General features: G+C 42.5%; 1 protein-coding gene across 2 annotated transcripts in view; it reads left to right on the top strand.

The window, feature by feature from the left end:
* Nucleotides 1-26,693, top strand: part of ptprdb (protein tyrosine phosphatase receptor type Db) — a 217,944-nt gene that overhangs the window by 83,438 nt on the left and 107,813 nt on the right. Inside the window, exon 1 of one of the 2 annotated variants that reach the window (XM_050044543.1) lies at nt 3,450-3,638. The exons of the other annotated variant lie outside the window; for it this stretch is intronic. The gene's annotated coding sequence lies outside the window, so the exon portion shown is untranslated. Of the gene's footprint in view, nt 1-3,449; nt 3,639-26,693 lie in introns of those variants that run through there. 2 annotated transcript variants of the gene reach the window in all.

Here is a 26,693-nt window from a genome sequence, read left to right on the forward strand (position 1 = left end):
GCGTGTGTGACTCTGAGTGTGTGCACAACCCCGTTGTGTATGTGTGGGCATACACATCTGTCTCTGGTGTGTGTGGGCTTGCATCTGTGTACGTGTGTGTCCACGTGCGTGTGTGTCCCCAGCCTAAGGTTGTGTTTTCTTGTACCCACTGAGCTGAGGAGTTTCTGCAACAAAGCACGTTTACGCTCCTCCATCTCATTTACATTGCGCTGATGGGAATCTGCTGCACCACTGATTGTGTTTGGTGTTCTAGGTCAGCACACCCAGATAAGTCTGCGTGCAGGTGTGTGTGTTTGAGTGTGTGTGTGTGTGTGTGTGTGCGCCTCAAGTATTTGCTCAAGACTGAAAATTGGTGTTAAGCCTGTCTCCCCTTTTCTCCCTCTTTTGCTGACTTCTGTCTCTGTGTCAGCACACAGACGGTCCTGACTCCCAGGGGCGGAGCCAGATGTTGTAAACATTTAGGGAATCAGGGCTCAGCCAAAACCTAGAACAGTCTGGAGGTGTGCTCAACCAGGGATTTTTTCCCCAATACAGCAGCTTTATACACTTTTTAAAAGCCATAGGAAATAGAATGCCTTCAAATCTGTACATCATTTAAGAGAAGCATGATGGGTGCCAAGGAAAGAAATCCTCCTGTAGAGCAGGGGTCTCCAATGTTCTCTAGGCCAAAGACTCCTTATTCAAAACAGAGACAGAGCAGGGACCCCCTGCTTCATGTGTTGTATAAAAATTGAGGAGCATATTAAATTGGGCAGATGGAGGTCAGGCAGAGGGCCATATCAGCTTCTGTCTTGACTTGTATTTGCTTTTCAGGTAGGTGAGAGAGGAAGCTTCACACTCACAAAAACACATTGATGCAAATGGTAAAATATGTTGGATTCATGTTGTGTATTTTCAGACATTTTACTTTTTTAAAAGGAAAAAAACTTTTTAAAAAATTGTGAAACAATATTTTGGCAACCCACCTGCAGTAAACCAAGGAACCCCCGAGGTGTTCCTGTTGAAGAACCAGGCTGCAGAGCCTACATTCTGTTTGAATCTAATTGTTCTCCAACTGTCTTCATCATTCTGAAGCCATAATACAACAAATACTGAGGATGACTAATTTCTACTCCTGCAACCTAAAAAGAAGCAAAACTTTTCTTATGTTTCTATTTGTAAGTTACATAATATATGTAGGGTAGGAATTTTGCATAAACACCAATCTTAAAAGCTATTTTGTTATACTATGTTTGAGTAGAGTTTATACAGTGAATGTTGAACTAAATAATCTGCTATATTTGAATCCATGCCATAATAATCTGGGCTGCTCTAATTACAAATTAATGCAAACCAAGAACGCAGTACAATGCCAAGCAAATGTGGTCTTCAATAGAGTGCTGCAGGGATGATTGTGTTTTTTGATGTGTAAGTTAGCGTCACCCTGGTCCAATCATCACTTAATGATGTATTTTATGTTGTAGAATAAAATGTGAAAATTTCATAAGCTTATGTTAACCACAGACCTTTTTTCAGGCATCAAACCAAAAACCCGTTCAGAAAGCCCACTGACTTTGAGACAAGGGAATCAGGAGTGCTAAAATGCTAACTCATTTCTGGGTTACAGAATAGCATAGTAGGATAAACAACATATTGTCTGAATGACACCAGGCTAAAGGTATTCAATGAACCTAGAAGATTTGTAGCTTTTTGAGAAAACATTTGGGGCTGGAGCCCCAGAAGCCACCCCCCTGCTCCACCACTGCTGACACTCTTAAAAGTTTTTTACACAACATATACATACACGTACATATACATATACATATACAGAATATCTGCAGCAGCTCATGACATACTCCCCAATGTCTTGTACTTCATGTGCTGTCATGCAGAAGTCAGCTCAGTCAGTGACTCATTTGATAACAGCTACCTTCACTGGAATGTTTTCTTACAATTTGTCGGTGAAGATTCTCAGTCATCCAGGTCATGGTAATCATAAGTGCTATATCGTAGGCCACTGGACTTGCTTGCGTTTCTTGAAGACGTTTCGCCTCTCATCCAAGAAGCTTCTTCAGTTCTAAATGACTTGTACGGAGTTGCAGGCTTTAGACATAGGGTTTAAAACCTGCAACTCCGTACTAGTCAAAGGCAAGCAAGTCCAGTTGCCTAAATAGGCAGGAATAGGAAATAAAAATAATGTATCAAATTTCATACACAAGGCAAAAACACACATGTATACTGTCATGATCATGTTGTGCTCTAAGTAGCAAGTGTAGATTATTGGTGGGGGTGCATGTCCCCCTCAATATTTAGAACGTGCTTTTGTACCCCCCAATAAAAACATGGGAGTAGCTTTCATTCAAAGGACTTTCATTCTGACAAAAAATTAAAGACATTTACACCATAAACTGATGTAGAATGCACAAACTGGAGCATAAAAATGCACCAGGATGCAGGAAAGTAAGTGTTTGATGCTCAAGATTTTCAAGTGGAAGACCCCCAAACTCCCCGTTTCATTTTTCCCCATCATTATTGAAATGAACTTATGCCCTTGCAGCAGTCCCATATAGAGGGAATTTGGGTTTTATTTAATTTTAATCATACAACTGTAGTTGACGCAGTGGGAAATGAGGAACTTTGAGACTGAAATAACTGTGGTCTCACATCTATTATGCAAAACAGTAGTAAAATATTTCTTTCCTGTTGCCCCCTTGAAATGACCCCATGGATTCCTTTTTCTGTGGCCACTGACCATGACTTGGAAACGTGGCTTATATAACACGAAATGTCCAGGCAATAACCGAGTTTATCAAAGAGCTGCTCCTCGCTTGAGATAAGATCGAGTCCACTTGTCTCCGCGGATGAATTGAGCCTGTGATTGTGCCCTTTCCTAATCTCCAAAACCCAACATTACCGCAAAGAGCCTTTTCGTCTGCTGGAAACAAGAAAACTAAACAGAGATTTAATCTAGAATTGAGTTTAAATTTTAATAAAAACCATTGAGAAAAAATATTGACTTCTCCCAGTTATTTGTAGACTCTTATTTAAAAGGTGAAACAGCATCTGACGCCAGTGCATTGGCGTTTCTGTTGATTTCATTAAATATTCAAACTGAATATGTGACCAAATGGTTTAAGATTGACATTACATTCCTCATCGATCCATCCTCCTCGTCTCCACTGGTCCACCGGGACGATTTCATGTCTTACCGGGCGAGGGAGTGATGACAAAGAAAACCGGAGCCCTTTTGGCGACTCCAGCTCGCATCCACACACACACACCACGTTATGAACTCCCCAAAATAACGTCGCAGGGATTACGCGCGGCGTCTGCAGCTTTAAATCTGCCCCCAACTTCACTCCAGCAGCCACCATACCGGGGGACTTAGCGGCTACCTTACCGAGTCGTATACTCACCGGGTAGGAAATTATTGGAGCGAGAGAGAGAGAGAGAGAGAGACAGACAGAAAGAGAGAGAGGGAGGGAGAGAGAGAGGGAGGGAGAGGAGGAAAACAGACGCACGGTGCTGGATTATTTGGGCAGAGCGGCTGCAGCCACGGTGGATGTTACACAGGCAGACGACGGACGGACGGAGAGCTTGAATCTATTCAGACTGCGAGTTTTTCCCCAAACGACGGCGCCGGGCAGGATGCTGATATGGTGAGCGTGTCTCTGATCATTTTCTGTGCAGTTGTTGTTTGTTGACAGTCATGACAGAGCGTTAACTTCTCATGATCATGTATTCCAGTGCGAAGCGCCTATACGCATCTCCGCTTATCCTTTCAGATGTGTGTGTGTGTGTGTGTGTGCCAGTCCACTGTCAAACACATATGACTGACACCCTTATCTTCCCTCCTCAGCATGAACTGTTAGTTGTTTTATTGGTGTTTCAGGTGGTCACCTTGCCTCTGGATTTGCACTCGTGGAAAATCATTGTGATATTTCTATAATATTTAGGACTTGTGTCTGTGGCAGTAAATAGTGAGTTCATATTGATCTCAATTTAGCCTGATCAATGCTGTGTATTATCATCCCCCATGCCCTCCTAATGTTATTTGTATTGGAGATCACAGCACAATATGACTGTCATTCAACACTGCTCTTTATTTCCTGTGGTGTCATGGTAATAATAATGTACGGTAAATACAGTTTGGTTCTGGTTATTGCTTTGCATCCTTCTCAAACTGACTGTGAGGTTATTACAGTTCTTTTCACTACAGGGCGGCTCTTGAAATTAGTTTTTTTTTTAAATGCTGATGAGAGATTAAAGAGGCTGTAAACCGCTTGGTTTTCACTGGGGTTGGTGCCTGCCTGAGGTTTTTGGTGCTCCCCCTCAGAACATGCTCCGAGGTATTTTCTCACGACTGAACCGATGCCACCGGGCACACAGACACGCTCAATGGACATTTAAAGGTGTACGCAGACACAAAGCCATATGATTTGTTAATGGCTGTCAGTCAGTTCAACCTGGTTTGAGTGGGCTGCGAATTTATGCAAATCTGCATGAACCACTTTAGACTCCAATAGGCCACAGTGGATTATATGGGTGGGTTTCTGTCTGTGGGTTTCACTCTACCAGCCTGTATTCAATCCATTTGAGAACATTTTTGAGAGATGCTATTGGAAATTAGACACTTTGATTGATTTCCAGTGGCCAGATTTATCACTCCACACGGTCTTACTCTCACCTGTGAGATGTGGTGATTGCGCACAGGTTGTGACATTTATGTTTCGCTTTATGCTGCTGCATAACTCAATGACTGTAATGTGCTCTAATGTGCTGATGGCTGTGCGTGTGTGTGTGTGTATGTGTTCGGCAGTAGTCAGCAGTCTTGCTCAAACACTGTCTATGGCAGCATTACAGACCTCACTAGCTTACAAATCAATCATGCAAGTACTTTTACAGCAATTAGGTTTGAGTATGTGAGAGAGAGAGACATCCACTTAAGTATATATAGAAAGACAGTGAGAGTGGTGCATGTGTTTGCCTCATCTTCCATCTGTAGTTATTTATACAGTTTCTCTCAGGACTTTAAAGGGATAGTTAACCCTAAAATCAAAAGCACATATTTTTCCTCTTGGCTGGAGAACTTTCTATCGATCTAGATTGTTTTGGTGTGAGTTGCTGAGTGTTGGAGATATCAGCTGTAGAGATGTCTGCCTTCTCTCCAGTATAATGAAACTAGATAGCGCTTGGCTTGTGATGCTCAAAGCAAAAAATTCATTTGAAGAACTCAACAGCAATGTCTCTTTCCAGAAATCATGACCTGGTTACTCAAGATAATCCACAGACCTTGTTGTGAGCAGTTTCATGGACAACTATTTTCTTTCTACTGAACTACACCTGCCAACTATATCACTGCACAGAAGGAAGCATGCACCTACTGCTAGCTCATCTAGCACCACTGAGTTTGCTAATGTTACAGCTGATACAAGGAGGATGACATTCATTTTTACATCTTGCACTGTCACAAGCAGCCTATCATCCATGAGTAGATGCACAATTCCTTCTGCCTGGTGATACAGTTGGCAGGTGTAGTTAGGTTGAAAGAAAGTAGTTCCTACATGAAACTGCTCACAACAAGGTCTGTGGATTATCTTAAGTAACAAGGTCATGACTTCTGGACAGACACATTGCTGTTGAGTTTTTCAAATGTATTTTTTGGGGGCTTTTAGCACTAAAAGCCATGTGCCATCTAGTTCAGTTGTATTTGAGAGAAGGCAGACATCTGCATGGCCAATATCTCCAACACTCTGCAACTCACACTACAGGTAAGAGAGAAAAATATGTTTTTTTTTTAATTTTGGTTCTGTCCCTTTAATCCATATGAAGTGTTGCAATGAAAAGCCTGCACAGTGGGTGCTTTGTCATGTTTTGTCTCCAGAATGTAACATCTAGATGATAGTTATCTTAATGACCAAATAATTGATGATATTTACATGTTATGATGCCTACATTGTACATTGGAGAGATGCTGATGATGAAGTGAAGTATTAATCTTCTAAAATACCAATGCAGGATGTTAAGGAAATAAGTATTGAATGTGTTCAGTATTTCAAAAAACTCATCACGAGAGCTATTTCTGCGACACTAGATGCATTTGGGCACATCAGGCAAGTGGACTGCAACCTGTTTTACGACCATAGCCTGCTGCTCTCAGGTCAGAGGTGTCTTGTCACATGCCAGTCTGTGGATGAACAAGTGCTTCACCCCAACTGATCTTCCACTGTGTTAATGTGCTGTGTGTGTGCATGCACATATGTGCATGTGTGTGTGCATGTACATGCGTGCCACTGCAGCTGTTCCTCCTCTCAGAGAGATTAAGTTTCACAAGATGTGATGGATGCCAGTGTCTGCAGAGCCAGCTGTGTGTGTGAGTGTGTGTGTGTGTGTGTGTGTGTGTTTGTGGATTGCATGTTTGTCAGCGCATTTCTGCATGTCTGTGTGCACAAATACATAGTGCTGTGCCCGCGCATGTACGCATACATGCCGGAAATGTCCGTGCTGTTGCCCTGAGGGTTGGGTCAGGTTAGGAGAGGTGATGTTAAGGTCAGGGATGTTATGAGTTGGGATGGTAATTATAGTGACTGCGCCTTTGGTTCCCACAGACCAGGCCAACGCAGTCTAAACCAGGAAGACATGGGCAGGTCAGCAGAGCCAGGGTCAACTTTTCCCGCTGCAAACAACTTGGCCAAGAAAAAACACAGTTTCAGAACAGAAAAGTGAAGTTTGCTGTTTAAAAAGTTCATTTTTGTTTCACAGTCATACATTTGGCTTATTTCTTGCCCGATCATGCAGAGGAGTAAGAAAATAACCTACCTGCAAAAACTGTAATTGCAATGCTGCTTCTCTAGAATCAAACTGTTTATGTAAAGGTTTTCAAAGAGGCTATTTTGAGAGACAGCCTTGTGGTGAAAACAGCCTGTAACAGTCAGAGTGGGCAGGCGGGAGGCTCCCGCTTCACCTACGGTTAGCCAGCATCCAGCTGCGTCGCCGCTCGCAAAAGTGATAGGATGTGCAGCAGAGAGGAGTGGAGGAGGTGGACGAGCAGCTGAGAGGAGCGGAGGAGGCACAGCGCTGCTATTGATTTTACCTTGCAGTCGGAGGGGACAGCTTCCAATCTATCTCGTCTCGTCCCCTATCATCTGTCCGTCAGTTCAGCCTTCCTGTCCTTTTCTCTGTCTGACTTCTCGATTGCTCCCCCCTTGCTCTCGTTTTCCCAGACCTCTCGAACCATCTCGGCCCAATCAATAGTATGTTTTTCTGTCATCTTTCCGTTTGATTTGTGAGTTCTCTGTTCATTTTGCACCTTTTTATCACTTTTAGGCTCTTTTTGTTCCTTTGTCCCTCACTCTGCTCCTGCTTTCTCTGTTTTCATCCATCCATCACGCAATCACACCCACATACAGGCTGTGAATTGGTAATTAATAGCAAAAAAGTCTTCACCTGTGGAGAGGAGCATATGGTGAGATATTAAAAATTTAACTTAAGACTTCCCTCACTTCATCTGTTCTCCACTCAGGCGGGTTTTGTTCTCTCTGTTTGTCTCTTTTCTCTCCATCTTCCGCTTTTGTGCCATCTCCTTTCTTCACTACAAAACTGCTTCGTTGTTTCTTTTTTATTTTGATTTTTCTGTATCAAAGCGTTGTAGTGGCAGTACGTAGCAAGCACAACATTTTCGCTCACGGACATTTTTAGCAGTGTTCTGCTTCCACAACAGAGACATGGCATCAGATTTCCATATTTATTACATATGCTGTGTGTGCCTCGTGTGTGTGTGTTTTCAGAGAAGAGGCACAAGATATGTGTAATGAGCAACAGACAAAAATAGAGGAGATTCAGAGGGGGAGAGATAAATAGAAAGAAAGAGAGACAATGACAGAGACAGAGAGTTTGTGGTTGGGGCGATCCCTTCACAGCCCCCCACCCCTCCACCCCTCCATGTTCCAATCAGAGGGAGACACTCTGAAGGAGCCAGGCTCAACCACAACAATTCCATTTTCCAACCACACTTACACAAACTCACACACACAGAGACAGACACACGATCTGAGCCAAACGTGTTCAGGCTTCCACAGCGGAGGCTGATGTGTTTCCCTCCTCTTCCTACTCGCTTTCTTCCTCGCATTTAATGTCTTTGTCTACTTTTCCCTGTCCTCCTACTTCGATTAACGTCTTCTCCCTGTCTCTCTATCTCACCCGTGGTGCGCTGCCTTCTCCCCCGTCTTCTATCCCCATGGCACGCATGATGGTTTGACATAGCAAAACCGGTGCCAGACCACAAAGCCTTATTTTCCCTCTGCAGTTCTTTTTCTCTTGCTCTTTCTGACTCCCTCTCGTTCTATCTGTCTCTCGCCTCCCCCCACCCCTCCTTACTACTATACAGTTTAATCTGCAGCGGGGGCTTAGTGGCACGGCTGCAGGACTTCCACATCACTTCTTTCTCTCTGCCAGAGGATTTGCTGCTGTTTACAGCCGTTCTCCCGTGGCCCTCTCTGTCCTAGGTCCTCCGTCCTTTCCGTTTTCTAAAGCTATTTATTTGTTTGATAATTTATTCCTTTCAATTTTCATGAGTTTTGGCTGTGCCCTCTCCTCTCATATCCTCTCTGATCGCCTCCCCTCTCAGTGGCGCCTGTGTGACATGTGTTTGCATTACATCTTATTATTCGCTCCTTTAATCACTGTCCCATCGACGCAGCCGTAAAGCTCTGTTGATGTCTGTGAAATCGCTGTCAGGGGTTGCTTTTTTCCTACAGTGCACAGATCCAAAGATAGGCCTCTCAGACTCTGTTTGCTCCAATTTTTTGAAGCGACAGAATATGTAACTTTATTCACTTGAGTTGGCAGCCATCCAGATCTTTGTTTTTTTGCCTTTTGGCAACATCTTTGGCGCTAAGCGGTCACTGCTGTGGTATTTCCCCAGAGATTACATGTCAGTCAAACATTGGAAGCAGCTCTTTCCTCTTAAAAACCTCCTGTAGGTGGCGCTCATCTCTTTAGTCAGCTGTGGTAACCATCATTGCCAGTGGTGCTGCCAGAAATTTTCATGGGGGTGGCCAGATTTGGCCATTGACAATCTTGGCGTGGCACACCAAAACTAAAAGCTAGAACTAAATTTCAGGGATTCCATTAGGTTGTTAAAGTAAAAGGGTACATTGCAGACTCAAAATGGAGAGAAGTCCCACATTGATTAGGAATAGGCATGAGTACTCGTTTGGATATCAGTATCCATTCAATGTATATAGTAATTCCTGCCCAACCTCCCATATGATAACACGACTGTACATGGGGCGCCGGCACTATCCACTACGCTACCGACGCCCTCTTTGTGAGTACTTGAGTACTCTATAATAAGTTAATGGTTACTTGAATATGGAAGTTCCGGAAAATGCCCATCCCTCCTACTGATATAATTTAGTATCATATTTTGCAGTTAACATTGTCATTAATCTGATGTGCATAGACTAATACTGATACAGTTAACATTTTGAGTTCCACAACAGTCCTGAATTAATATGATTTGTATCTGTACATGTTAGGTGATTCGTAATTCTTCAAATAGCCTGATTGTCCTTTTCCTTAAAAAGCCAAGTTTACAGCTTTCAATTTGAAGGAGTACATTGACTGTAAGAACCAAAACATTTACTGGGACCAAGCTGTCTGAAGATTAGCAGGGATTCATGCATACCCATAGAACCCATTTTCATTCAGATATCTTGAGGTGAGAATTCAAGGGACCCTTTTGAAATTGGCCATGCCAGTTGTTCCCTCAACAAAAGTTAGCCTACCTTTGGAGTGTTGTTTACCTCCTTCCTGGCTGCCAGCTTCACAATATACCTACTGTACCTTCATGCTAACTTGTAAAATGAGCGCGCCACAGCCTCTTAAAGACAGCAATATCAGCCCCCAAATGTTGTCGCCAGTTGGGGGCCAGCAATTGTAGCATGGTGGCGATGCCTCCCCTTGGGGGCACCACTGATCACTGCTCATGCTAAATCTTTTATCCACTTTTGATTCTTCATGAAAAAGATGTGTCACAACATGAGTCAATGATTTTTCTATTCATTCCTTGGAAAGAGCTACACTCCCGCAGGTGTGAAGAACAATAAATGTAAAAGGCTTTCATGTGAACCCAGGATGAGTCACTGTTGTGTTATATCAATCAGCGATGGAGTAGCAAAACAGACATTTATATGAACATTTCACACATCGACACTTGAGGCTAAAGCGAGGAATTTTCCAGTCCATTATACGAGTCGAGAGTGTTTGCTCTGTATCCTCTCTGGGAGTCTTTACCTCCGCTGTCCTTGCCATGGCAGAGCTTCGGTTCTTGGCCCAGTCTCACAACCTCTCTTTATCCAACTGCACGGCCAAGCAGGAACTGGACGCCTCAAAATGGCTCCCACCACCACCACACATTAATTCTATTAGTCCTCTCTTAGATCCTATTTTTTTCTGCCTGTCCAGGATTAGCCCTCACCACTGTTTGTCTCTAGATTTGTAATTAATGACTTTGATTGTCTGTTTTGTTTGTTTTTGCCAATTGAATCAGGATAAGACTGTTGAGCTGAGCTTTTTCTTTTGTCCCTTCGTTTATCCTTCATCCTGTTGTTATTCGTTTCCCCTGTCCTTCTCTCTGGGGGGCTGAGAGTCCAACACAAATCCCATTTCTTGTTGTCCGTGTTCAGGAATTATGTTCTGCCTCCCCATTTCCCTCAGACTCCCTAAGGCACCTGGGATTAAATGATGTGTGATGTGTGTATGTGTGCAGTTTTTCTCAGCTTTTACCATTCATCCTGATTGTGTTTGGGTCCTCTGTGCGTAACGATCACAGCGAAGTCCGACCTCCAATGAGGTTTATAGGTTCGTGGGATGTGAGTATCGGTGTGCCTTGTCGGCATGTGTGAGCGTGCGTGCATCTGTGTGTGACCATTCGTGTGCACGCGTATGTGTGTGGGTGTGTGTGTGTGTGGGTATGGGGATGAATAATCTCTTTACAAGCACCAAACATTTGAAATTACCAGACATGCCCTGTCCTCAGAGGACAGGATGCCACAGGCTTGAATGCAGATTTACAAACCTGACCTGAAATGTCCTTCCGTATCTGAGGATTCAGTGTATGTGTTTTATTTATTTGACTATGAGAATTCATGTGTCAGCATGTGTATGTGAAGGGCACATACAATATATGTTTCGATGGTCAACATAGAACAGGTCTGCACAGGTTTGTCTGTTGGAACTAGGGTTGGGCAGTATGACAATATACCATGGGATGGTATGTGTCCACCAGTAGGGAATCAGCAATACTGTTTCTACTGCCGGAGCTGTGCCGGCAGGCTATGTTGCATATCAGGGTTAGATTCTCACATGATCTTGTAATTTTCATGTGATCTTGTGAATCCAGCTGCATCGCAAGGTAACATGATTTGGGCAGACATGGAGGAGGAGCGTGAAAATACAGAAACCTGTAACAATTGGAATTATTGTTATACAGCAGAAATGGGACCAAGTCACTGTTTTGCAAGTCATAAGTAAGTCTCAAGTCTTCAAGTCCCAAGTCAAGACAGGCAAATCCTGAGTCCTAAACTTTGAGTTTCAAGTCCTAAAGAAGTCACAAAATTATGTGTTTAAACAAGTTTGTTTGAAGTTGTTGGTTATCTGTACACAAATTAAATTATCTTTGGTATCATTTTTTCCAACTGGCATTCAGTAAAGTAAATCTAGTTCTTCTTGGTTCTTTTCTGCAAATTGACCGGATGCTGTTCTTGCAATTCATTCAACATATATATAAATATAAATAATAGTTGTTGTTTCATTAAGCACATATACTCATGTATTGTACTGAAGTGCACTTTTGAGATACTTGTACTTGTGTGGAGTATATCTAGTTTATGCTACTTTATTCACTACAAGTCGGATTGGTTTAAAACAAAGTGGAATTAAGTGTTGACTTGTTCGTTACGAATTGCGCTAATTGATTGGAGAGAAAAAAAAAAGGGAAATTTATTTGTGGCACAATTTTCAAATGGCATATTTCTAAATCTTGGGCTTGGGGGACGGTATCGAGTATTTTCAGGTGAAAGGGCTCAAGTCAAAGTGAGGTCTCGAGTCTCATTGGTGATGAGTTTTTGATTTGGTGAAGTAGAGTGTAAAGTAATCAATTTGTGGCTCGAATCTGACTCGTGTCCAAGTCATGTAACTTTAGTCCACACCTAAAAGTCTTTTTTCTTGACTCAAGTGTTTTCTTGTGTGAGGCAGTTGTTTTTTGTTTGTATGGAAGTTTAAAAAATGAAGAACATAAAAAAATGAAATGTGATGAGGTACTGTATGGTTATTTTAAAGCTTTTCTTAACTGACTTTACAGAATCACTCTATCGTGATTTATACTGTTACAGTGATATAAAATTACACCGTGATAGAGGATTGTGGTCGTATCGCCCACCCCTGCATGGAACATGTGTAATAGCAAACCTTGTCCAGCCCATTGGGAAACCAGGTTTTAGTGCGATACTGTGTCACAGTCAGTGGATAAAATAAACGTAACAGGAACACTAATATCATAAGACGCGGCAATGCATTAGATCCGAACATGCCAATAGACAGTCTTTGCATAATTATACCGTGCCCATCCTTCACCTTGTAAACATGCACTATGAAATCACTTCCTTCCCCCTCTAATGTATCCCAAACCCCTTACTCTGCAGTTCCCCAACTCCTCCATTCCTGGACGGCCTTTAGACACAGGAAGTGCCTTAGCAGCTCTCTCAATATTGCAATATTAAATTAGACTCGTCATTTAATACATCCCCTGGTGTAGAGATTGGCATCATTTTCCCTGTGCATCCTCTGAATCTCCCGGCCAAAGCAAAGAGACACCTAACCAACTGCCGGCCTCCCCCGTGCCTTTCATGAGAAGCTTCTGTAATAGGTTTATTGAAAATAACAAGGTTGTCTTCTAGAGTTACAGACGGGGCTCTGCTCCTGTCTCGGCTTGAACTTCAATAAACTATGGAGTATTTTTCAATGGAGCCGAGTTTTTTTTTTTTAACTTCTTACCAATGTATGCAGCGTGTAGCTTAACGCTGTGGGTAGTGTTGTGCATTTCTGCGTCTACTTTGCAATTCATTAATGCAAATCATGAACCGATTCAATCTAAGAAGAGAAGGAAGTAAATAGGAAACCAAGACACATAATACAGAAATGAATGAAGAAGGGATGGTGCTGCCAAGATTAAAAAAAATAATTCGGGTTTATAAAGAGACACCAAACAAATTCCATCACATCACATCCAACTCTTTGTGTTGCTGTTCAAACCCCCCAAACACTTTAATTAATGTATTATAACAAAGTCTTGCTTTTATGTGTGAGACATTTCAGGAGACACAGAGAGTTTATTAAGCAGCTTCTGGTCATCAAATAAGTTAATTATATAAATTTAATTGGCCCCCAGTTGTTCTAGCTCTGTGTGTGTGTAGGTTTTTTTATTCTTCATGAGCGACACAGTGATACTTAAGTCAGGTTCAGGATTCAGTCACAGCACAGATTGATTGCCTTTCTTCCGCACTGCTCCGTCACCTCTTGACCCTAAAACTGTCTGCGCTCCCCAGCGAGCATGTGCACGCCCGTGTGCGTAAGGGTGCTTGTTTGTGTGTGAATGTGTGTGTGTGGAGGCATCTGTGTTGTCTTCCTTTTCACAGAAAGGCAGACATAATAGGCCAGTGTCAAAACCGTGACACACGCATATATGTGTACAGAGTTAAAGGCACTAAAACACAGGATTATAACGTAATCTGACATTTCTTGGCTGATATGCTGATTCACCGATTAGAAACCAGTCTGCCATGCCAGCAGCGTGTGTGAGAAAGAGAGACAATGACAGATAAAGTGTTTGTGTGTGTGTGTGTGGTGGGGGGCAATTTATTTGCAGGCGAGCTTAACGTATGCCGCCTGCTAGACCACATGAAAGAGAACAATCATCCGAATGAGAATTGCAAAGCTACATCTTTCTGATTGGAATTCAACAAACCTCCATATTGGCATCAACTCACAGGGGCAACACACACTCTATCACTCACACACATACACACATAAGTGAGGCAGTTTATGATAAGCTTGCTTACCCCAAATGGACTGCCCAACTCATGCATGCACACAAGTACACACAACCACACAAGCAGCATACATTAAGCTTGCTCAACAAATTGGCTGCCCAGTGCCGACACACACACACACTGCAACACGGTGATATTTTTTGTGGCGCGTGCTCATTGTAAGCAGCCTAGCCGTGCTGCTCCGCTCTCCTCATAGACTATTTAGCTGCTTCTCTGCTGCGCTGGGTGGCAGCCAGTAAAATGGTGGCGCTCATTGTGGAAGGCTGCTGGCTGCCATTGATTTGGCCCAGCAGGTCTCTGAGGATACACACTGTTGCCCTGCCAGCTAGGCCCGTGGAAGGGGACTGTTGTGTGTGTGTGTGTGTGTGTGTGTGTGTGCGTGCCAGATATAAAGAGAGGTGGGACTGTAAAGTGCATTTACTGGTGTGTACAGCGGTGCAGCATGTGAGAACAGCTCTCCCGCTCTGCAGCTCGTCTCCACGAACTATATATTCCGAACTGTTTAAACCCCTTTGGGAAAACTATACGAAGGTCCACAGCAATCAATTAGCTGTAATGCTTTTGATGTGATTTGTTGTGTTTACCCATAGAGAGAGAGAGAGAGAGAGAGAGAGAGAACAGCGTGTTCAGAAAAGTGCTCTTTTCTGGAATACTCCTCCATATTGCGCTGTCATCTCTCCTCCTTTTTCCTCTCCTCCTTTTTCCCACACTTCGATTCCTCAGACAAGCTGAAAAACAAACAAAGGGAAGCTGCTATCGCACTATAAATAATGCAGAGACACAGATTGGGGTCAAATGCTTTGGATTCCACAACACATACATATGCCTGAATGGGAGCTCAAGCGCACACAATCAGATTTGTACAATTTATAGATTGGGTCTTTTCCCTATAAGCAATATTTATTTTACTAGTGAGCTGCGGTGTGATAATTAACACTCATTACGCACTGTCACATATACAACCACTGACTGTCTCAAGCACACACTTCCTACTGTATATACACACACAGGCTGTTTACTGCCTCGATGTCCCTCGATGACAAAGCGTGACAAACGAGTCTGTTCGGAACACATTTTGGTCTCGTTGCGCACCCCCCCTTCCCCTCCTCCCATCCCTCTCCTTTTCCCCCCCTCTCCTTTTCATAACTCCGACAAGGGCAACTCAGTCATCCTCTCTATCCACAGCTCCTATCCATCAGCACTCTGCCATAACCTGCCGCTGCTCCGTGATAGATTACTCTCCATGTGCTGATGTATTGGCCTATCAGACTTTGAGGAAGTGACAGATTAGATCATTATGTCCCTTTATGATTATGACTCTTGTTTTTTTATATATTAGTGTTTATTCGAGGCAAGTTTGCGTTATGTTATATAAGAGGCATTTTTCATTGTTGTGTACCTCCAAGGAGGGCAAAAAAACAGGAGAGGAGAGGAGTTTTGTCGTTATGAAGAGGGACTATAGAGGAGAAGTGCACCACACATAAAACCACATTTCTTTTTGAAAAAAGCTTTTGAAGTAAACACCTTTGTATCCTCTTACAATGGATGCTCTTTCTATGTCTTTAGTTTCCCCACCAACTACTGTCAGTAGATAAATTGATATGGTATAAAGTGGATTTCTTTGCATACACAAATGTGAAGAGAAGAAGAAGAGAGGGGCTCTGTCTCTTTGATTCTTAAGGACTGATACTGAAATATGATATTAATCTTTGGTTTTAGAAATGGATCCAAAAAAAAAATCTACAATGTAAATCCATTACACAGATACAGTTACAGACAGCTGTGCCAATGTGATGCCACATTGTCTACATACAGCAAATTTCAGTACCCACAGGAAAAATGAGAATACTCCAAACAACAAATTTGGAAGCGTAAGCAAAATTGTCATTGACTGTTCTTTGGCTGAACTGTGTTGTTTTTTGTTATAATTTTTTATTGGTGTTGACACTGAACTCATTTGCTCATTTGGTGGGTTTAGTTTTGTCATCTATGTGTGATTGTGAAAAGGCAAAATGTGCAAGACTGTCAATTCATGAAACTAAACTTAAGTGACTGCTTGAGTGCATGACGATGACCTCCTCCTCCTCCTCCTTCAGTAAAATATGTTTTCCTTCAGCGCTCTATTGTTTTTGAGTGAACATCTTTTTTTAACAGATGCCAGTGACACACAACATTATATGTACCAACTCAGAACAGAGCGGTATTTTTTTAATGAACCTGTGGTGAACCGTAGTCACATGCATCGCTAATCCTGTAAAGAGAAACTGATGTAATGGATGCAATCGACTTGCATTGGTTAAGCTGAACCGTTCATTTATGCCACACAGTCTACTAATCTGGCGCATGTAATAGATTACAATGATATGATGGTCGTGCTTGTAAGAGGCTTTGAATTGTTTACACTGAAGTATATTTCAGTCTCCTGTGTTTCTCTGGCTTTCGAAACAGGTCCGCGCACATTTGTATTTTGAACCTATACACTGTGACCATGAGCAGCACATCAAACAGCTGACTCTTGCCTCGAGGTTCAGCATTCTAAAGTATCTAGGTGCAGATGCTACATGTTATGAAGTTTTGCCTCATCCCTAACCCTGAAAAAAACAAGCACTGGTTCTGAAAGAGCGCCCGATGTCAGTATCATGTTATTCCACCCACATTGAGTGTTATCACTCAAATAAATAGGTGTCATCAGCTGTTTTCAGCCACATACATATGGGTTAGATTGGGCCTTCTAAACCTACTTGAAAGTTCGGAAGGCTGTTATTAGCCCATTAAATGGCAGTTGTCATTGGGAACGTATAGATTTGAGGTAGTATGGCTCTACTCTACCACCTATATTTATGTTTATTGTAAGGCGGCAACCTCTAGTGGTCATAGTAATTATGAAGGGAGGAAGGGAGAAAGTCAGGTAACGTAGTGTAAGGAGCGACAAAGTCAACACATGGAGATGCTGAGTTGGTGGATGGGTCAAACACAGGACTTTCACCAATTTGTGTCCCGTTTTAAACTTAATGTCAAGTTTGACATAACGTACATAGCTTACCTCTCATTATGTAACTAAAATACTAATTTAAATCCAAACAATAACCTTTTCCTAAACTTATTGTTATATATAGCTGTATAATTGTGGTGCATTAACGTAAGAGAAACTGAAACCCAACAAAACTGCGGCCATTCTACAGAATTGATATGCACTTCATGTCCTACTGGTAGGTGTAGCAGGTCCCTTTTAAACTGTATGTATAAGGCTAAAATCTAAAATCTAAGATGATATATAGTTTCATATGTTGATATTGACATAATATCATAATATTTATGTATTGCTGAGCCCTAATCGAGTGATAATATACTCCGATTCAGCACTTCAACATTATTGGCTGCAGCTCCAGTACATAAGCCCCTTTTGTGTTTGGCTAGCCCTGAAATCAATTCCACAAGTGATGCACAGCTCAAGCAGTCAAGGCGATGAAGCTGTTGTCTGGCCCTCTGGGGTTATAGTTTATGCAGTGGAGAGTATTTACCGTATATGTCCAAAGCTTAAGTGCTGGTCCCATTCAGCCTATAGGCTTTCTCCCTGACCCCTGGCTCCTAAATCCCCTCCAATGGCGCAGTGTCATGATCGATGACGTCATTAGGGGCATCAATGACACAGAGAAATGAGGACACGCTTTGATAGACAGCAGCCTCTCCACATCCATCTTTCTTTACCATGTGTTGTGCGTGTGTGAGTGTGTTTGTCTGTGCATGTGTGTGTGGTGTCCATTTATCAAACATGAGGCTACAAGGTACCATGCAACATTTCTGTCAGTCTTCATCATCATAGAAGTAGTGTGTCCTGTTATGGCCAACTAAGAACACAGACCTACTGCATGTTAGTGTGCACTGCATGTCACATATCCGTGTGCGTGTGTGTGTGTGTGTGTGTGTGTGTGTGTGTGTGTGTGTGTGTGGGATTGTGTATGTGAGAGAGAGCTCCCCATGGTATACCACTGTCCTCCTCGGTATTCTCTCCATGGCCCCCAGTCCCCTCTACTGTAAGACAAGCTCCGCATTGCTGTCGCTAGCTATTATGGTATATACAGCACCATGCAGGGATTTTCTCCTCTGAGGTCTACAGATCAAACTGACACACACACACACACACACAGGGAAATACATGCACATATGGTCCATACTGTATGCATGCATGGTAGCACACATCATATACTGTATCTCTGGTTCTTGCTCAAGTTATCTTTGCCTCATCTTGTGCTTTTTCTCATGGAGGTGGTTGAAGTGTATAGCGAGCAACAAAGTATAGGACTACGACACCAGACACCCTGTCTTTGGATTAGCCAATAAGAGCTCGTTAAATGTTGGTGTTTGGTTAAATGATAATGTATTGCAAGATTGCCTATTTTGGCAGAAAACAAATGAAATATTTTGTCAGTGAACGTTTTACTGAAACGTCCAGTATCAACATTTTTGTCACTAAGGATTTCCTCGTTATGTTGATAGAAAATGTATTTTGCTCAGCATTACATGTCTCTTAAAAAGGTATTTGCTCTGTCAAATTGGTTGTATATCCAATGTCATTTCTAGGAGACTGTCCAGGGCTATTAATTGATAGCGGAAGTTCCTTTACATTACTACAAAAATGTGCAAAGCTGCACTCTGACTAGCAACAACATTGTAAGTCCAACAACATTTAAACCAAGCATTTAAATTCAGATAGAGTGGAAACCACTTGTAGTGATTGTAATAACAGGGATCAGCTGCTTATATGGATCAAAAAGCTTGGGACTGAATCATTCCTGTAAAAATGCTGTTTAAATAATTCACTTATAGTAATCAAGTAAACCGCTTACACTCTTCATTTCAGGTCTTTTCATGAGAACATATGGGAAAAAAATTAAACAACAGTCATTACTTTTTTTCTTTACTTTAATCCCACCTTAAAGTTTATGACAAACTGCCAAAATGTGCCAAGGAGATGCAGAAGAAGAAGCCTGGTGTTCCACAGGCTACCTTGTTGGTGATGGAGCAAGAAAACGAATGCGCACAGGGAGAGCATCAGTCGTAGCAGCTGCCTGCACTAGGTGGATTGATAATGGTAGAAGCTGTCCGTTTCATCACTTTATATCCATGTAATAAATATAAAAATATCAGTTAAATGGGAAGCTGCATGAGAAATAAAGAAAAAAATTGGTATAATAATCATCCGCTTATAGTGATCAATTTAAAGCGGATGGACGTGATCACTACAAGAGATTTACAGATACAGTATGCATGCTGTAGTGGACAAAAGTGCAATTTAATTTGGATTGGATGCTGCTGACATGAGTAATAATAAAACAATAATATAATTTAAAATACAAAACATATACATATAAATGAGTCAATTCCACAGACTTTTGATACTCTAAATATGTTTGCTGATAACAGAGCTGTACTTTAACTTAAAAAAAGTAACATTGAATGAAGGACTTGTACTCTGAGAGGAGTAGCTATAATTGCAACATGTCCTCATACAATGGTCCGTAAAATATCCTACAAATTACATGTAGTGCCTCCCAAATGACGCTATGCCCTTAACCTAAAGTTAAGTAGTTAATGTAAAGTTGCGGAGGTTAGGTTTAAGAGAAGAAAAATGGTGAAGATGTACCTTCAAATTACTCAAAGTTCACACAGTTCCAAACACTTGTCTCCTGGGGGAAAATCCTATGTTTTGTGACCTGACCATCCACTACCCCAACCTGCGCCTTACAGGGACCACCTGGGAGCACCTCCTTCTTTTCTCCCATCAGCGCATCTGTGACATGATCGCAGCCTTCCAGAATGCATGGGCCATACATGAAAACCTGGCTCATGATTACATGGGATATGTATGAATTTTGGTGCGTTATTTTTTGGCAGAAAATATATAAACAGTGCATGAGAAAACCCTGATAATTGGCATTGTGGTACTTCTTCTTTCATGTAAAGAAGTTGTTTGACATTATCTTTCTGGCAGAGTAAGATGGGAAGATCAATACAACTCATATCTCTATGCATTCACATCCAGCAGGTGATTAGCTTAGCTTAGCACAGACTAGAAGCATGGAGAGACAGCCAACTGGCTCTGTCCACACATAACAAAATCTCCCTGCCAGTACCTCTTAAGCAAATAATGGACATATTTACACACTATATTTACATAATGTGTTTTAAAAGCAGGCAGGCAGATTTTTTTTTACCTGTGAACTGAGCCAGGCTAGCTGTTTCTTCCAGTCTATTGGTAAGCTAAGATAACTGTTGTAAGTAAAGGCCCAGAATACTTCTTCCACCACTGCTCTCTCTCTGAGAAACAGCCTCGCTTCCCTTTCTATTTCACTTTCTCTGAACAGTCTCTCAACACATTTGCAGTAATGTACACCACCGATAGATCTATGTAGGACACAAGTCACATTTGTGGCGTCAATAAGTAATGAGATTCAAATCTGTTTAACGCTACACTAATCTCACTCATGGAACTCAAATAAGCAACCCTGCTGTTATATAAGGTGCCGGATCCAGTGGAGACAGATGGAGCTCTGATAGCCGCTACCAGAACTTTTTTCAGGGGGCTGTTTGGGAAATCATGTCAGTCTCTCCATCTCTCCTGCTAGCCTGTCTCGCTCGCCTCCCTCTCTCCCTCTTCCTTTCACACGCACACGCGCACATCTTCAAACCACACACACACACTGCAGGTCCAAACTTCCTTCCTCAATGACATCATTGAGTTGTGGTGCCCCCAGCGGCAGCGAGCCTAGGAAGGGTGGAGGCGCTGGCTCTGGTGCTCGGATGTCTGATTTGATTCACCCTGACAACCAAGGACCATTTGGGAGCCCTGTAACCACGGCAACTCCCATCACAACATTCTGGGTGGTTGGTCGACGGGGCCAGTCAGGGCCGGTGTTCCTTGCATCCATTTTTAATGGCCAGTGTACTTAGTCGTTCTTCCTGGGCCTGTCTCCCTGCGGTCCCATCTCCAAGAAGGAGAGGCAGCCGCACTTGGTGGAAAAAGCCCCCATTACATATTTATTGTCCCCAGTCTTAATTACTGAGCCAGAGGGGATGTGGGTTTTGCTCTCTCGCTCACTCTCTCTCCTGTCTTTCTTTTTAACTTGGAGGGATGAGACCTTCTTATTCCTTCTGTCTCTTTTCCTTCTTCTCTCCAGTTGTCAGACCTCCGTCCATCTGGGCTGTGCAACTCCATATCCATATAAAGTAACCACCAATGGAAAATATGAGGTTTTGTGTACACTGTACTCTCCGCAGCATGGGGATATATGTGAAAATTACACAGTAATGTTCCCGCAGAAATCCAGAGGAATTGGCATAATGTGACATCTTTGTGACTGTTTGTGACTAAGTGTGTATCGCAGCTCAAGGCTAATTATTCTGCGATCCTTGCATGTATTTAGCATATATTTCTCAGCTCATATAGACATCCAGTTAAGCACTGCCATTTGGAGAAACAATCATTTAGCTGTACTTCTTAGAAGATTTTAAATTGGAAGCACCATATGCAAGATATAATCTAGTTTCGGGCACATGTTACGTTCCTAATTATAATATTTATGGTTGATTACAGAGTTGGCAAGGATTCTGCAGCACATTGCCATGCACTGCAAGACAGTCATTCAAAAAAATCCATGTATAGTGTTCACGTCTTTTCATTTCCCTGCATGTTATTTTGAGTCATTCTTATGTACTCCCGCTCCTCTGCTGGCCAAAATCAATCTGAGGAAAAAGGTTTTGTAACCCCATCCTTCTCTCTCAGCCGTTGTAACATGACATTGGAGAAGATTGATCAAGAAATGTATTTTTGGACTCAATTGTCCACCGCCTCCCCTTTGACCTTCAGTGTGGTGTTATTGCTATTCTTTCTGCTTTAGTCAAATTCATTCCATCTCTATTTCTGTGGCGCCACAAATGTTTCTCACTTTTGCAGATGTCAATAGATTTTGATCTATCCCAGGGTCTTCTTCTATCACTGTCTGAATAGAATGAAAAGGAGGGTTTTAATTTGTCATGAAATCACCTTGAAGGGAGGCACGGAGGAAGTGCAGCTTCTCACATTCACACAGAGCTCCTCTTTATCTGGCGTAAGTCAGCAGTCACTTTGGCACTCATTGGAGAGGAAAGTGTTTTTCCCTTCACAATAGGAAGGCCATTTCTTGACTTGTGGTGCACCATGGAATTCAATGAATGCTTGAAGCAGGGTTCGTGAACTGCTGCGTGGTTCCTCCTCATTCTCCTCCTCCTCTGACGATAAAAAAAACAGGAGGTTTCACTCAGTCATTGCTGTGCGTTGGTTGTGTGTGTGGCTGTTTATGTGAATGAGTGCCTCTAGCTTAAGAGCTCAGGTACATGCGCTCTTAGCAGGGCAAAGAGTGGAAGGTAAAGGACTGCACTGCCTGTCCCACTCCGAAGAACCACCACCTTTTTGAACCCTCCCGTTGAGATAGTATATAATAGAGGAGGATGTGGGAGATGGGTTATAACTGGAGCACTGTGTGGATAAAAGGTCCAGTTATTGAAGGTTTAGCCGGCTTTTGGTGTGGAGGAAATCCATATTTTATTTGACGTGAGAGCCGCTCAAGGCCCGTGAATTATTACTGCTGTATTCCACCTGCTTGTGGAGGTCACCCAGCCAGCCAGCTCGGTAGATGTGTGTGTGTGTGTGTGTGTGTGTGTGCGTGTGTGTGTGTGTGTGCGTGCCTGTGTCACTACATGTTCGTCCTGATGTGTGTCCAGCCTTGGTAGCCTACAGTAATATGTGTAGCATGTCACGGGGGCCACAACAGTCACACCGTAACCATACTGCAGGCTCATCCATCCATAGATCTATCCTTCCCTTCATCCATCCATGTACTAAAACACATTACAGAGATGACTGCCTCCGATGTGCCACTTTCCCCCCAGCAATAAAGGCTCTCTACTGTATGCTGCTGGAGGCAGGGTGTATCATGGCCACAATGAGAGACACAAATACACATGCAAGCGCACACGCACAACAGCAAGTATTGAACAAGTAGATTAGCTCTACTGTGCGTAAGTGCAGTTTTTATGTTCTGGTATTTTACTAATATTTCCATTTTATGAAGTATTGTTACTGAACTACAGTGCAAAGAGAATACTGTAGGCTTTATCCCATTTACATTACTTTGCAGATTCAGATTTTACTTACAAAGCACAAAATAAGCTCATAACATATGATGTAGTTTAAATTGCCCAGCAGACATAAAGTAGAGCCACCTGGACTACTTAAAACAATAAAATACACCTTAAACATAACACATCAATAAATTAGCACTGCAGAGAGGAGAATTCCTCGCAATCTATGCACTCATGCTGCAAATTAAGACTTTCCTAACCAATTAGATTCATATCAGTTATGCCAGATGTTTCTATAATTAATCAATTTATCATTTGGTGTACTAAACATAAAAAAAGTCCTTCCTTCAATTCCCTGAAGCCAAAGGTGACATCCTCAAATTACTTTTACGTCTGACCAAAAGTCCAGCAAATTTTAATCTTTTAACAGAGGTGGGACCAAGCCATTGGCTGCGTTTACATGCACACTAATATTCAGTCTTTAATTTTGAATATGGCAATATTCAGAACTTTATGTGGATCATGTAAACGTATTCCATTAATATGCTGAATTGGGCCTTGTTCTGAATTTAGCATTTTCTGATTAACATGTGGGATATGTTGGTATTATTCTGGTTTTAATAGCATTATTTAGACATGTATATAGCGCATACTGTGCTTCTCAACTGGGGTTTTTACTGCAGTTTGCAACACACAACCTCTTTTCTGTATACAGTCGAGTCTGTGTGTTGTCATGGACATGTTGTACACAAACCAACTTGCCAACAGTTTGCAGGGCTGCAGATGTATACCCAAAAGAAAAACCCACATTTCTGGTCAGAAGGTGAAACATACCTTGGTGTTTTTGATAGGACAGCTGATAAACAGGAAAGGTTGGTGGGACACGCAGCAATGGGCCACATGTCAGAATTTAACCCAGGTCACTGCAAAGGACTCAACCTATGTGGGGTGCACACTCTACCTGGTCAGGTCGCCCCTATCAACAGGTTTTTGGATATTTATCGCTACACCTACCTTTGTGTTTGAGAAAAATGAAAGAATGAGACTGTATTCGCATGGTCCAACAAGTTCACCGCCGGTAGGAAACTGTGAAAAAAATTCTATTGTGATGCAAAGAGGCAAAATGACGAGTGGCTCCAGCTGTTCTGCTTTTCCATATTTTGACACAGTAAACAAAATGTTATGGCACGTTATTCGCATTATGCACAACTGCATGTAAACAGGAATATTAGTGAAATATTGCACTCAAGACATTGCACTTTCATAGCATAAAGCACTATTGACCAGTACCGCAGTTGATTATCAACCTTTGTGCAACTTCAAATGTCGAACGAAGTTGGAAGTTATTGTGTCTCCATCTGTAATTTATGATCTGCATGTTGTGCTTCCCGCAATTTCTTTTTTAATGACCACCGTGTCGTTTTTGTAAGTAAATGAAATTATCTTTGGTTTCATTTTTTCCAAGTGGTGCTCAGTGATGTAACATTAGTTGTTCATGATTTTTCCTTCAGCTTTTTTGGATGCTGTCTGATTGGTTCAAACAAAGCAGACCTTGGATATTAAATGCTGACTTGCTGGAAATGAATAGTGTTAATTTTAGTTGAATCAGGAAATGAGGTGAAATGAATTGAGTCATGGTACACTTTATAAATAACATCTTTCGCTTTGGGGGAAGGTATTAAGTATTTTCAAGCCCAAAAGACTCAAGTCCAGTTGAAGTCTTGAGTCATTGGTGTTAACGTCAGAGCTTTGCTGCTTAAAATACTTTCTTCAGGGCTCCAGTTGCTGCGACAAAGAATCCCCACACATTTGTCCACATTACTTCACTTTCTCTATCACCATCCTCTCACGCATTCTTTTGTACTGTACCTCTCCATCTTCCTCTTTAACCTTCTTGCCCCTCAGCTGGTGCTCATATCTCATCTCCCTCTCACTTCCTCCCTCTGTCCCTCCCTCTGCAGTCCTGCTGCTATCTTTACGACCCTCTCGCTAATGCACCGCTCAATTAGCCTTCGATGAGGTTTTCCACTAAAGGCTGGGTAAATAGGTAATTACATGTTGTCATCCCCCCCACCTCTTGCTAATCCACTCAACTTCACTCTGCTCCTCTCCGTCTACCTCCCCTCTCACTCTCCCTCTTGCTCTCTCAATATCATGGATGGCTGCCAGAGATGGTCCAATAGAGGCCCAGCGTGGGCCTGTTAGTCACAGCTGGCTTAACCCTTCGACTGGCCACATTCAGCACTCTGCTTAGTTCACAGTTTTCACTTTTTTCAGCCTGCACTTCAGCTCTGTTATCTGGGACACTTTATCATCAGAAGGGGAAAACTGGAACCACCCACTGGCTGAATGCTGATAAAATCCTGCCTGCTAATGGAGATGTTAAACAGGTCCAGGTGTTTTGAGCAATTCAGCTGCTTTGTCAGAGAATGTCACATAGAGAGGTGAAATGACTGGTAACAGGTGGGAAGCAGTAGTGGGAGAGATATCAAGACGTCAAGATCAAGATGGCACTGTGGATGGCAGCCTTGCTCTCTAGTTCTTCATTTGTTTTTGTTTACTTCCTCAGTTTTCTGCTCTCCTTCTCTGGTTACAATCACCAGAGAGGCACTTTTAAACCTTTGACAATTAACTTGTCATTATTTTTAACTGCTTTCCATCCAACTGTAGAGCTTTGCAAAGCTCGTAGTTGGAAGAATTCAGCAGCTCTCCTTGGGATTAACAAGAGACACAGATGGGGTAAACGAGCCGCAGCGTTCGTTAAACTGAGACAGTGGGGATTTTGAACTGCATTCTCGTCAATCCACCTGGCGAACATCCGGTTTCTGGCAAACAAAGCAGACGAACTCCAGCTTCTCAACAGAGCAAACACCGTATTTTGCAGATCTGCTGCCCTGTGCTTCACTGAAACCCAGCTTGGTGAACACATCACGGAAAGCTCTCACCATCTGCCTGGCTTCCAACTCCTCTGAGCAGACCCCGTGATGTAGCTATCTGGGAAAACAAGAGAAGGTGGAATCTGCTTTTGCATAAAGCAAGGTTGGTTTACAGATGTCAAAGTGTTGAGGAAATCGCAGCACACTGATGGTCAAGTGGACGCCCAGCATAGACACAATCAGAGAAAAAGCCCAGCAAAGGATGCACTTTCTGTGTCAGCTTCCTCGGGAGCTGCTGTTTCTGTTCGACTTTGCAATAATTGAGCCTTTTCTCTGCACATCCATCACTGTGTGGTATGGATCATTCATGGAACAGGACAGACTACAATGGACAGTCAGTACAGCAGAAAAATCATTGGAGCCAGCCTGCCCTCCACTGGGGACTTAAACGCAGCCCCTGACACAACCTGTTTCAGCTTCTCTGCTTTGGTAGGCACCACAGAACACTGTATGCCAAAAAAATGGACTAGGGAAGTCATTTTTGGTTGGCTTTGCTTTTGATAGCCTGACACCTGTTAACTTGTAACTAACCGATTAATTTTTAGGG

The sequence above is a fragment of the Epinephelus moara genome, chromosome 5, assembly GCF_006386435.1.
Source record: "Epinephelus moara isolate mb chromosome 5, YSFRI_EMoa_1.0, whole genome shotgun sequence".
NCBI classification, from domain to species: domain Eukaryota; kingdom Metazoa; phylum Chordata; class Actinopteri; order Perciformes; family Serranidae; genus Epinephelus; species Epinephelus moara.